Genomic DNA, 12981 nt, shown 5'->3' with positions numbered 1-12981 from the left:
CCTTCGTCATTAATTGGCGTCACGTAATACCAAATTTGGCATCTGTGGAGCTTGCGGAACGAACGCGAGCGCATTATCAGTGTGGCATGTAGTCATGTTGTTACAAGACACGGATGTCGTGATTATCATGTTTGGATGTGTCATTTACCTATGTCGTCTGTTCACGGCGCGTAATACTGAGTTTGGTGCATGTAAAGCTAGTGAAACGGCCACGAGCGCATCATGAGTGTAGTATGTAGTCATGTCGCTACATGACACGCATCTCATGTTTATCATGTTAGCACCGGTACCATACCTTCATCATCCATTCACGTCTTGTAATACCAAACTTGGTACACGTGAAGCTGGCGAAACGGCCGCAACCACACCATGAGCGTGGAATGTAGTCATGTTGTTACTTGACACGCATCTTATGATTATCATGTTTGCACAAGTCACATACCTTCGTCATCCGTTCACGTAGTGTAATACCAAATTTGGCATACGTGACGCTAGCGAAATGACCGCGAGCCCATCATGAGCGTGGCACGTAGTCTTGTCACTTGATACGCGTGACATGATTTTCATGTTATGCTCTGTCGCTTGCATTAGCCATGCAATTATGCCCTACCATACCAGTTTTGCAACATGACATCTGCACGAAACCACCACAAAAGCTTCAGGACCATAAAAAGTAAATGACGACATTCATGACACGCATTTTATGATTTTCATGTTATGATGTCAAATATGTTCTTCATGCAGTCATGTTATGCCATAGGAAGTTTGGTACTGATACCATTATCAAAATCGCCAGGAGAACTAAAAGCCATAGGCGGCTAGAAAGATAGATAATAGATGGATAGACAGATACGCTCACAGTCCCCGAAGTTCGCTAAGAATCGCTTCGCATTTAAAATAAGAAAAGTAGAAAAGTGAGAAAAATAGAAGTGCCTACAAAACGTCAGACACACTAGTATCACGAACCAAACCAAGCAGATAATTGCAGTGTTTGATAACTTTATTTTAACGTGTTAGAGAGCGCTACATATGACTTCTATGTGAATTGTGATTGCATTGTGACTGCAAACTGAATATTGTGATATTTTGAATGTGCTTAAGTGCATGCATATATAGACCAAGTCATTGCGTAGACTAAAAAAACTGAACAGAAATGAAACAGTCTTTCGAAACACATACAAAGATTTGATGTTCGAAACCATTTAATAATATCTTCAGCTTATTACAGTCTGGCTTGTTTATTGAGCTCAGTTTCAGTGACTGACTTTGAGAGATTGGGACTTGCTCGAAACCACCAATCGAAATTCCATGAGGGCGATTACATGCCTTCCTCGTATAACACCTATCGCGACCCTCCAGGTGTAAGCGCTGCTCAACATCATCGACGAAATTGTACACCAGCGTCAAGTCAATCGCTACCTAAAAACGTCAACCTGTTCTTGCGGCGGCGGCTCTAGCTTACTGCTATAATTCAACGCTGTCGGAGCCTGACGCACCCCTGGCAGAAGTTTTAGCATGCCTCGAGGCACAGGTCAGCGATAATCGACCACGGACCCACCTGCGACAATCCATCCGACATGTGGCGCAGGTGGACATCGTCACTACCATCGACAACTCACTAGCGGTATACGTAGACGCAGCTATTGATAACTGCGTTTTGCACACCAGTCTCGTATGTCCCGCGCTACCTGAAACTCAACGTGTTCTTACGTAACAGAGGCACCGCATCAGTATTAGCGGAGCTCACAGAAATACGGGACGGCTTAACAGTTATGATATCTAAACTGATGTATCTTCTCACACGATAAATTGCTTGTATATACGGACTCCACCCAGGCAGTTCGAGAGCTGCGAAAAATGACCAGCTCTCTCGATATAGCCTCTAATATACACCGACTGACTCACTCGTGCGCCTGTTCTGTCCTTGTATTGTGGACGCGCTGGCCTGCGCCGGCTCAGTTGGAAGCAGATGCCGCTTGCCATTCAGCGGCTGTTCAACATGCGCTGCCTCTACTTCGTTTGTCCCCAAAGGCCATTTTGCTTGTGCTAAAAGAAACCATCCGGTGCTCCACGTGCGCACCTATTCCTCCGCGTGGATCAGACCTTCCCGGTGGCTTAAGTCGCGGAGATGTGGTAGCGCTCAGGAGGATTTGTGTGGGCGCCGCCTTGACTTCTGCAATGTGGGCTAAATGGCCATCCGGTGCACAGCCTCCCCCAACGACATGCCCATTATGCGTTTCCGCAATCACAGAGACAACGCTCGGTCGCCTATTGGGAACGTGTCGAGGCCTTCACCAGGCTCACACTCGCCGCCTACGCGGCCTTCACCACCCCCCCCAGCCGACCTTCTTACTTGACGCGCTATACGCACGGTCCGCTGCTTCGACCACTCCTGGACTTCATACAGGAAACATAACATTTCCTGTACATTTAACTGTTGTAGTAGGGTATACTGGCACCAATAAAAAGAACTCAGAGCCAAAGGTGACAGAGAAGTGAAGCTTCACGTCGATGTAGGCCCGACGGAAGCCGGAATACTCGTGAAGGGTCAAGTTCATGAAGTCTGGTACGTCGTATGTTTGGTGTGCTCCACCCAGTCAGTGCGAGACTGCGTGCCAGCCGATGAACCGCCTCGCAGCGTCCGCTTTCGAAGGGGAAATCGGAACGTTGTTTGCTTATTGATGTGACGTGCGAGCAGCATAATCTGCAGACTCCTTTCCGCTGATACCACAATGCCCAGGTAACCACTGGAAGACGATGTCATGGCCTTTTTGCATTGAGAGCTCCTGAAGTTTCACGGTTTGATAAATCACTTGGTCATGGAAATCCACTTCGGAGAAATGACCAAAGGCACTCTACCGACGGTTTTGAGTAAACAAAAAAAACACAGCCCACTCGCCTGGCCTTTCTTCAAAATTAATGAGTTTCAGTGCACTACGCAGAGCCTCGAGTTCTGCTGCCATGGACGTCATCGCAGGTGATGTCTTGAAACGCCGAGTTACCCCTTGTGTTTAATCACTGCTCCACATGAACTCAGTGATGTAGTGGAGCCATCCGTGTAGATGTGCACGTGGTTACTGTAGTTCTAGTCCAGTGCGAATAGACTCGGTTGTGTTAGGGCATGTGTTGGTAGGTCTGATTTTCTCTGCCTTAAGTAAACTGGCATTGGCTCAAGCCTCAAGGAGGAAGCAGTGGCTATGATGCAGGTGCGTACGCCTACGTAAATAATGATGAGTGGTGCTTGTAGACAGTGGTACCGTCTCTCGTGTGGGGCCTTTCAGCAGCAAGACTCGCCATGTGGTGGGAAGGAGTCCTGGCATAATGCCTGAGGTCCATGCGCATTGTCTCGGTGCACTGTAAAAAATTAAAACCCTCCTCCACGGAGAATGGTGAAGGTATAGCGGTGCTGAGAAATGTCGAGGGCAAGAATACAACTATTTCCTTAAGACATAGCCTCTTCACGGAAGTCAGGCTTCAGCACAGTTACCATAGAACAACACGTCAGAACAATCCGTCATTAAGGCGACAGATCTTATCCCGGGATCAAAGTATAATTTCCTTCGAACAAGGCGTATTTACGTATTCGATACGTTATTGCAACAAATACAAAAAGTGTTTGTATTGTTCCGCACCACAGCCTGCTGTATTGTTTCGCACAACGGTATGCTGCGCCACAGCTGTGCCATGCAGCCTGCTTGCAAAATACAGCAATGCAGGATTTCAGTTATGCTCTGTGCGCCTGTTAATGTGAGTTATTGGTGTTGTTTTGCGGATACTTTTGTTGGCTGGATACGCTGGTAATTCAGTTTGTTGGCACACCTTTATCTGCAAGTGAACACAGGGTTCATAAAATGATTACAGTATACTATATGTTTTGCACAGGTAGCATGATTTTGTGGAATGAATGCAGCCATTCATGGCTAGCTCACAAAGTACCGGTGTGTTATGTACACAACACCAAATTGACCAGTAGTCACAAAGAACACAGGCACAAAGAGCACATGACATGTTTATAGAGCTAATCGCGGCACTGAAATGACAAAGATGGGGCAGGCCGAACATACACAAGCCTGTTCCATCCTTGTGATTTGAAGTGCTACGCTGAACTTTATGAAAGTGATACACCAACAAACCAAAAATTTACCCGTGCTAAGTTCACATGACTTCATCCCTTTCACCATTTTGCAGATTTTTTTGTTGAGCCAACCCGTACATGCAAAAATTTTCTAAACTACCTGTGAATTAATGAGTGTAAAAAGTTTACTTGGACTTGCAATTGATAAAGTTACATAGAAGAATTTCCACCTATGCAGGTGGCAGTTGCAGCGTATGTTGGCAACAAGTCAGTGATAGTTGACCAGTTTTTTAGCCATATACATCCTCGTGAACATGTGGTTCTTGGAAGTTCATGGTTGACAGCAAATAAAACAATATTGCAAGTCCCCTCCGCCCTCCCCATCTGTCTCCAAGCCACTTTCAAGCACTGCTCATACGGAAGCTATGCCTTGTTGTCCAGCAGTTAAACTCAGTCTTTGAACAAGCTGCACTAGTGGCAATGGCACCCCCCCCCCCTTTGCAGTCTTTAAACCTCAGAACTCTTTCTGCCCGTTTTACCAATGGAAGTGGCGTTGCAATACCCCAGTGTACTTTGTAGAAGACCTTCCTCCGATCATGCGCAGGTGTGCGGTCCGTGAACGTATATTGGAAAGTAAACCGAAAAGCACTGAAGATTTGAGTAAGGTTATTGGTAAAGTATAATGCAAAGATTGCGACGCCACTTCCATGGGCAAAAGAAATGAAAAATGGTCACCTAAACTTGAAGAACGTAAAGAGGATGTTGCTTAAGTTTTTCATGCAACCTGTTCTGACACAGAGCTTGTTGAACGCTGCTGAGTGACAAGACATAGCTACTGAATGAACAATTTGACTATGCCACCTCGTGTACAAAGGTGAGAAAACAGAAAACGTTTAGAGCCGCGGTCCATTCGTTACCACGTATCAGCTCACGACAACCCCGTCCTTCTATCTATAAATGTTTACAAGAAAATATGTGACCAGTGAACTGGTTGAACTTTGCTCACTTATTGTAAGCGTATACTGAGAACACTACCTGCTTGGATGGCAAAGCTTTCATGTCATTTCATTAGTAATTGTTGTGCAAGGTCAGAGTGAACAATTTACAGTTAAGCCACAAATACAGAGTGTATGTGTGGGTAGTTTGTGTGTATGCACTGTGCTGTGTTATCTTGCAAATGTGCGAGTCATACCTGCTGCAGCATGCCAAATGAACAATGAATTGCACTACTACATAATTCTTTGAGCACAACTGTGGCAAATGTATTAGAAACATAATTGTCAAAAGTGATGAAAGCCCGCTTATGAAACTGTGTGCATGGCCTATGAGCAGCTCCACTTGGCTCGTTTCTGTATGTCTGAAAAGGAAGCACAAAAAAGAACTATTGTAGCAGCAGCAATGTTGAGAGCTCAAACCACTATGGTGTCTACTACGTACATCACCTCTGTTCACACCACTATTTCATGAATCACAAAAGAAGACGGTATTTCTGGACAAGAAGTGATCACATGCAGAATAAGCAGCAAGATGCTACATAGACCCATTGCTGTAGTAGACAAGACTTCAACGTTAAACACACTATATTCTAACTGCAAAAGAATTCATAGACTAGCACAACAAATTTCGTTTAATTAGTGCCATGGTGTAGCAGTTACAGTTTTTGTAACTACTAACGCCTTGGAGAGTTATGTGGGGTGAACAAAAGACTTTTGCAATAAAATGTGAAATCTTACACAAGGCAAAACATATTGAAGACCACTGCAAAGGTCTACGTGCGGCAGGGAAAATATTGTAACGGCACCTTTGGAGCGAGAAACAGGAGCTGTGAGATAAGAGGATCAGGACATTGTTGTCGTTTGAGTAGCCTCAACCCATCCAGCACTCTGTCACTGCGCATGACACCATGGTGGAGGTATTAGCCTGACGAAGATAATGAATAATGCATCAGCACAAATGGTGAGCAAATAATTAAGAAGCAAGGGTTCCATATATAGTTTTTAAAATCCAATAAACACTACATGACAGTTGTACATCTTATTACGGCAGGAGCTAATTTGAAGGTGGGGGCTTGAATGAGCGTCATTTCACTAAATAAGTGTGTTGTTTGAGCCTAAGTTTCAATAAGACAATTTGTCTAAGTTGTGGCAGCAACCTTGATGCAGTTTGCTGCCTCGGTAACGAAGAGTTCTGTTGTCAAATAAGAAGCTCTAACATTCGTTCAATGATTTTTTTTCATCAGGTATACATCTCAACGCACTCATTAAAATCCTCAATTTTAACAAATGCTTCTATTGTAACGATACTGGGTGCAAAACTTAAGCTGCAGAGGACAAGGCATTCAGTAGGGGTCCAGATGCTAAACAATTTTATAACATTATGTCCATGATGCTAAAACTGAGTGATTCGACAAGAGGACATTCATTTATCTGAGCAGCAAACCATATCAAGGTCACTGCCCAGTTTTATAATATTATGTCCATGATGCTGAAATGAGTGATTCGACAAGAGGACATCCATTTACCAGAGAATCCAACCGTATCAAGCTTACTGCCACGACTTAGACAAATGATTTTTGTTCAAACATTCAGAACAACGTAATCTTGAAAAATCTTGATTGGCTTCAGAAACAAACTTTTTTAATTATTAAACCCTCATTCAATCCCTCCCCCTATCATCATCTTGAATTCTACCATAAGACAAAGGTCATGTAGTGTTTGATAGAATTTTATTATATGGACAACACGCCTTTAATTTCAATTTTATGCTCACCCTTTACGTTTATGCTTTAATGACTGTCTTATCAGCCGAAGAACCCAGGGTCAAAGTGTGTGAAGCCTTTTCAATTTTTAGAGTCAGAAGAATCTTTAACTTTTGGTAAATGCCCTCGAAACAAACACTGTATTTTATTCTACAAGAAAGAATGAATCTTCTAGAAAGTATACAAAACACTGAATTTTGATTTGTTTGATATGTGGGGTTTAACATACCAAAACCAATATATAATTATGAGAGCCTCCGTAGTGGAGGGCTCCAGAAATTTCGACCACCTGGGGTCCTTTAACGTGCACTCAAACCTGAGCGCACGGGCCTATATTTCCGCCTCCATCAGAAACGCAGCCGCCTCAGCCGGGACTCGATCCCGCAACTCGTGGCTCAGCAGCCGAGTACCATTTTGCCATGTTTCCTCACGGCCAGCATTAGCATAAATTGAAACAAAAATTATTTTGATACCATAGTCGTGAAATTTTACTAACAAAGAAACAAACACTGTGGTAAAAGCCTGAAGCAACAATTCTGTGTCAGTTATTTTTCTCCCATAACTCAATCTCTGAGCACATGGTTTGAAAGACCTCTGCTGTGTTAGAAAGTTTTTCCCCAAAAATAGTGCAGGATCAACTTCTTCCCACATTGAGGCTATAAAGCACCAGTTTTAGAAAATGTTGCAAATTGTCAAGAAACCACTTTACAGACTAACACGACAAGACCATGAATTCGCTAATACTTACAAATTAATGCTCAGTCACAGTTTCTGAGGCAGCCCGATGGCTTCTGTGTGTCCATCTGTACTGCCTTTTGTCCGCCTTTGGGTCAGTTTTTGTAGAATGTTTGCCGAGAAAACAAAAAAAAAACATTTGTAAAAATTCACTTTTTCTAGCATGCCCCTTGTAAGACAACTTGACTTTCTCAGCCTCATGAGGTAGCAGTAATAAAGGCATGCTAACAGCTGCTGCTTGATGTATCTATATCTTATACCACAATAGGAGGCTCGAAAATAGTGCCCCGTCATTGTTAAGCAAGAAGTGCTTAACAATGTGCTCCTTCAAAAATGCAACTGCTGAGCTAATGACCAAATTCACACAGTGCGGAGGTTGTTCGCATGGTAGCATAGCTGTATGCAACTTAACATAAATTTTAGGACTATGAAAAGAGCTCTTAGTAAAAGCAAGACGCGCAAGTAGCAAGGAGCCATATATTATCCGGCCTAGAATCTATTTCTGGTAACCTAGAATACTGTGGCGCAGGCCATGCACCTCGATCACTGTTCAGCTTTTCTTTCTTAGCCAAAGTTTAGTAGAGTAAATATTGATATCTACAGATAGCTCTGAAAACAGCAGTTAAGTTTTCAAAAAGTAAAAGCCAAAATACCGAAAAAAGCTTCACGACTAATAAAATATCAAACTATGACGCAAGTACACCCAAAACAGCGTTTTAGATGCGCTAATAGAATAGGTACTTGGTAAACAAAGCAGCAAAGCAATGAACTGCCAGCTATGTAGCTGCAAAAGGGGAGAGAGGAGGTTGCTCTAGAGCCATGAAAAATCGATGAAAGTACTATCAAAAGCAAAAGCTTGGTAGATGTTGAATTCACAACAAATACGAATTTCCGCTACGTCGGTACTTAACGCTTGTAATTAGGCTGGTGACTGCATAGGTCGAAATGCGAAGTGCAGTATGAAATATTTCTTTCAAAATTACTGTCTCAGACATAGTGAGAATTTAGTTTTGTTAAACATTTCGTGTCCCGCAAACTTTTGCTGTTGATGGTACATATTGAACATACAAAATGTTTCGTATAATGAACACATAAATATTGACAGAAGCTGCAGATTATTTCGCTGATGAGCATTGCATAATACAAATCAACAAAATCATGCAGTGCATAAATTAACCATTCATAGTTGAAATGTAAAAAGCTGCTAAACAACCCCACCGTCTGAAATTTCTGATAATTGCAGAACTGTAAAATGTTAGTACGTTGCCACAAATTTTGTGTTCACATGATGAAATGATAAAGTCACAGCCAATAAAACACACATTGTAGCTGTTTTCAGCTTCTCACTCGGCTTCTCTATTGTTCTCATCGCAGTGAGGGGTACGCATACGATACCATCATGACTGCAGTTTCATGGTAGCAAAGCATGACGTAAGTGATTGTGCAATAAACATGCAGCCATCAACTAAGCAAGGCCTCGATGATGTGCCGTTGTGCTAGATCAGCATGGTTAGGAAGTACTGTGCAAGTCATAGGTGACATTAACAAATAAGCAGCACGCCTCACAACGACACAATCTATACTATGTTATTTTAGGGCCAAAACACTATTTCATATTGTTGAGAGAACCAACCGTTAGTCATTGCAAAATGTTATAACTTCGCTAGCGAAGAGTATACACTGGTCAGGCAATGAAGGGATCACTATAATTGTTTTTAAAAATAAAGTTTCTGTGATACTCACACAATGCGATTGCTGCAGCACTCTGTATGAATAAGCAAAATAGTCTGGAAGGTGATAAGAAGAAAGACGGAGCTAAAGCATCCTAATGGCACTATGAGAGAGTGTGAAACACTGTGCAGGGAACTACTTTTGCACACATATTCCTCTAAGCTATAAAATTGACAATTGATTGATATGTGGGGTTTAACGTCCCAAAACCACTATATGATTATGAGAGACGCCGTAGTGGAGGGCTCCAGAAATTTAGACCACCTGGGGTTCTTTAACGTGCACCAAAATCTGAGCACACGGGCCTACAACATTTCCCCCTCCATCGGAAATGCAGCCGCCGCAGCCGGGATTCGATCTCGCGCCCTGCGGGTCAGCAGCCGAGCACCTTAGCCACTAGACCACCGCTGCGGGGCTAAAATTGACAATTAACACGCTCACTCTATGCAACATAAAAGTGCCTCACACTTTTTCAAGAATATTACTGTGGTGGCTGCACTGCATGTGTAGGCCAGAAGCAGCTGGCCCGGGGCTCTCAGGCATCTGATCCATTCGTTGAAAGGAAATGGTGGCTCACATCCTTGAGCACTGCTTTTGGGAGGTTCTTCCTGCGATAACAAAGTAGTACAACACAGTTATGCTCTGTAGCACTCACATGAAATCCATATTGGTGTCATTAAAAAATTGAGCTATAGACTGAACCGCAGCAATATTCTCTTTTATTATAATGGAGCACCGTATTGCTTTCCCTGGCCTGGTTTCTTGTTCTCACCCGTGAGACAATCCAGCAGAAGTTAAGCTTTAGTTGAGGAAGAAACAGTTGAGAAGCATGAATTCAATATACAATATAAAAATAATAGAATTTTTTTTGCATGCTATAAGAGATTGTATTTCTTGTAATGTCCCCCACCGAGAAATGAGTGAGCAAGCTGTGACGTTATGGTGTCTCAAATTAATGGAGTTTCTTGAAAATGCAATATGCAGATAATTCTGCTATTGAAATGTGCTGCTACTACTGACTCTGTAGCTGCAAGTGCCTGCTAAATCTACTCGAGTGCACTTACCGAACCTGTGTAATGATATTGACAGATTGGGAAAAACCCAGTTCTCACTTAGCTGCCCCCATCACAGCATCATGTTGCTTCACATAAGGGTTCCTGGTATGCAGGATGCAGATGCATGAACTTTGTTGCTATTTCGTACCACAGTGAACGTGATCGACATCTGCTCGAATTGCGTGAGCAGCTGAAAACTGCACCATTGTGCAATTAGCTGTAACAATGCAGTATTGGTTGTTAGTGTGACGTCCCCGCAAACACGGACTGATCCCCGCTCCTTTCGAGATGTGTGCGCTCGTTTCTGAAACCCAAGCATAAAGGGCATTCCGGAGTTAAGTACCAGAAGGATTATTTGTACTATTCTCGCGGGCTCCCCCGCGCAAACCGCGCAAACACGAGGACAGGGCGGCGCCTTGTCCTCTACAGACAGTCTGACAATGTACGATGGAGATAATCGGCGCGCACCCTTCAGATCTGAGGCATGGGGGGGCAGCAGAACACCTTTTGTTGGTTGGGGGAATGCGACCTTTGCGGGAAGCGCCTGCGCCGGGTCCAGTATGCCTTTCCGTCAACCTCCGTGGCTCCAGGGCTTATTACTGCGTTCTGCGCGGATGGCCGCCCGTGGCGGTGAACGACGAAGAAGCGGCGGCTACAAAGAATTTAGCGGGAGACACCGAGCTGCATGAAAACGTTGAGACTTGGTCTAGACATCGGCTCGCCAAGTGCCGAAAGCATCGGGACCATTGTTCGCCCGTAATTAAAGTGTCTTCGGACGGCTCGCCCATCATTCTCCCTGAGGCTTGAGTTTGTACATCGTTGCTTGCTCGGCTTTGTTTGGGAGAGGGTTTTCTACTGGTGTAGGCCGCGGGGGCGGCCGCCGAAGAGGATACACTCGGACTGAGAAGAAAAGATATGCCGCGTAGAGTGGCGGACTGGTATGGTGCCCCGGTAGGGTGGAGTCGGGTACTACAAAGAGTAGACTACGATACGAGCTTGGGGGACCGAGATACGATGTGAAGAGTCGGGAGAGACGGAGCGTTGAGATCGAGATGGTAGAAAGACGGAATGGAAAAGGAAGATAACGGTGCGAAGAGATAGCAATGAGAATCGATGAGATTATGACTAAGGCAGAGATGATATGACGAGGAATGAAAGTTAGAGATGAGAAACGAGGAAGCGAGTGATTGCGGGACGTTATGAAAGAAGATTAAGATGGAAATCGCCGAGAGAGACAACGAAGACGACGAAGACGATGAAGACTGGCAAGACGGACCATTCGTGAGACGAACTTTATGCACCCTATTTAGATTAGCTTTGCGGGAAGGGAGGTGGCTTGTTGAGACATTGCGTGGTTTTATTCATTGATAACTTTATCATTTGTGTCGTCGTGTGTTTATTCTATATTATTCTGTATTCTGTCACCATTACTTAAGTTATGTATTCTGTTTTGCGTGTCGGGAGTATTTGCTGATGTGTTACAATTTCGTGTAACAGAGATGTCGTTTACGGACAGTATGTGTGTACGCCATTTGCACTTGCTATTAAATAAATAAATCAGTAAAGAGAAACAGGTCGTAGCGACTCTTACTTCCCGGCCCCAGCACGAATCCTTGTATGTGGAAAGTTATTGAGACACGTAGCCAAGAGGAAACCGGATAGAAAAAGGGTTGAGTGTTCTTCCCTCTCTTTGGCGATCGGTGGCGTAGTGGGGACGTCTCACTAGCAACCAGTCGCTTCACTGCACACCCGCAACAATTTTGGCACCAGCAAGATTTCGCAGTGTATACAAGCTTCTGAACAGAGTATTCATTGCTACCAGCTGCATTCTTTATTCTTATATCTAGCCCCACTGCGGTGATCTAGTGGCTAAGGTACTCGACTGCTGACCCGCAGGTCGCGGGTTTGAATTCCGACTGCGGCGGCTGCATTTCCGATGGATGAGAAATGTTGTAGGCCCATGTGCTCAGATTTCGGTGCACGTTAAAGAACCCCAGGTGGTTGAAATTTCCGGAGCCTTCCACTACGGAGTCTCTAATAATCATATGGTGGTTTTCGGACGTTAAACCCCACTTATCAAATCAATTATTCTTATATCTAGATGCATAGAACGTGCACACAGTAGCCAATAATTGCGCCAAGTAGAAGAGTTCATTTTAGGTATTCCATAAAATTCATAGACAAGAATCAGGCACATCAATCAAGCCTGTTGTTTAGCATCATAAGTGAAAGTGTGCTTGCAAACGTACACAGAAAAATTAGCAATTGACCATAAAAATTGGTGAAAACTAGGTTTATGCTTGGCAGAAACAAATCACATACAGTAAAGACAGTCCAAGACACTGCAATAAGGTTGTAAATATGAAAATGGGTCACTATTCTGCACACTATGGATGCATTTACAAGAAATATAACAATGCTTGCTGCAAGAGATAATAAAGTTTTACAGTTTTTGCGAAATCCCACTTGCCAGTACCCTATTCTACAGAAATTCACCACTTTGCGAAATCAAGTCACGCTTCCAAACGAAATGCGCTCGTCATGGTGGCAAATAGGTGGAGTACTCTTCTACAGCATCATTTATTGGAACTAAAACTATGATAACAATTATTTCTTATTATAGCCAG

At 43.6% G+C, this 12981-nt stretch overlaps 1 protein-coding gene and 2 long non-coding RNA genes across 3 annotated transcripts in view; 1 reads left to right on the top strand and 2 right to left on the bottom strand.

The window, feature by feature from the left end:
• LOC119169104 (uncharacterized) overlaps positions 1-12981 on the bottom strand; it is a 563356-nt gene that overhangs the window by 142981 nt on the left and 407394 nt on the right. The gene's annotated exons all lie outside the window — the stretch shown is intronic.
• LOC142796242 (uncharacterized) overlaps positions 1-12981 on the top strand; it is a 46696-nt gene that overhangs the window by 6542 nt on the left and 27173 nt on the right. The gene's annotated exons all lie outside the window — the stretch shown is intronic.
• Positions 5313-6097, bottom strand: LOC142796243 (uncharacterized). The gene is made up of 2 exons (XR_012893644.1): positions 5877-6097; positions 5313-5432 (listed from the first exon to the last, which is right to left on the bottom strand). It is a non-coding gene; the product is annotated as an uncharacterized LOC142796243 (long non-coding RNA).

Source organism: Rhipicephalus microplus, chromosome 2, assembly GCF_043290135.1.
Source record: "Rhipicephalus microplus isolate Deutch F79 chromosome 2, USDA_Rmic, whole genome shotgun sequence".
NCBI classification, from domain to species: domain Eukaryota; kingdom Metazoa; phylum Arthropoda; class Arachnida; order Ixodida; family Ixodidae; genus Rhipicephalus; species Rhipicephalus microplus.
Note: the sequence above shows the minus strand (reverse complement) of the source record. Positions and strands in the feature narration are given on the sequence as shown.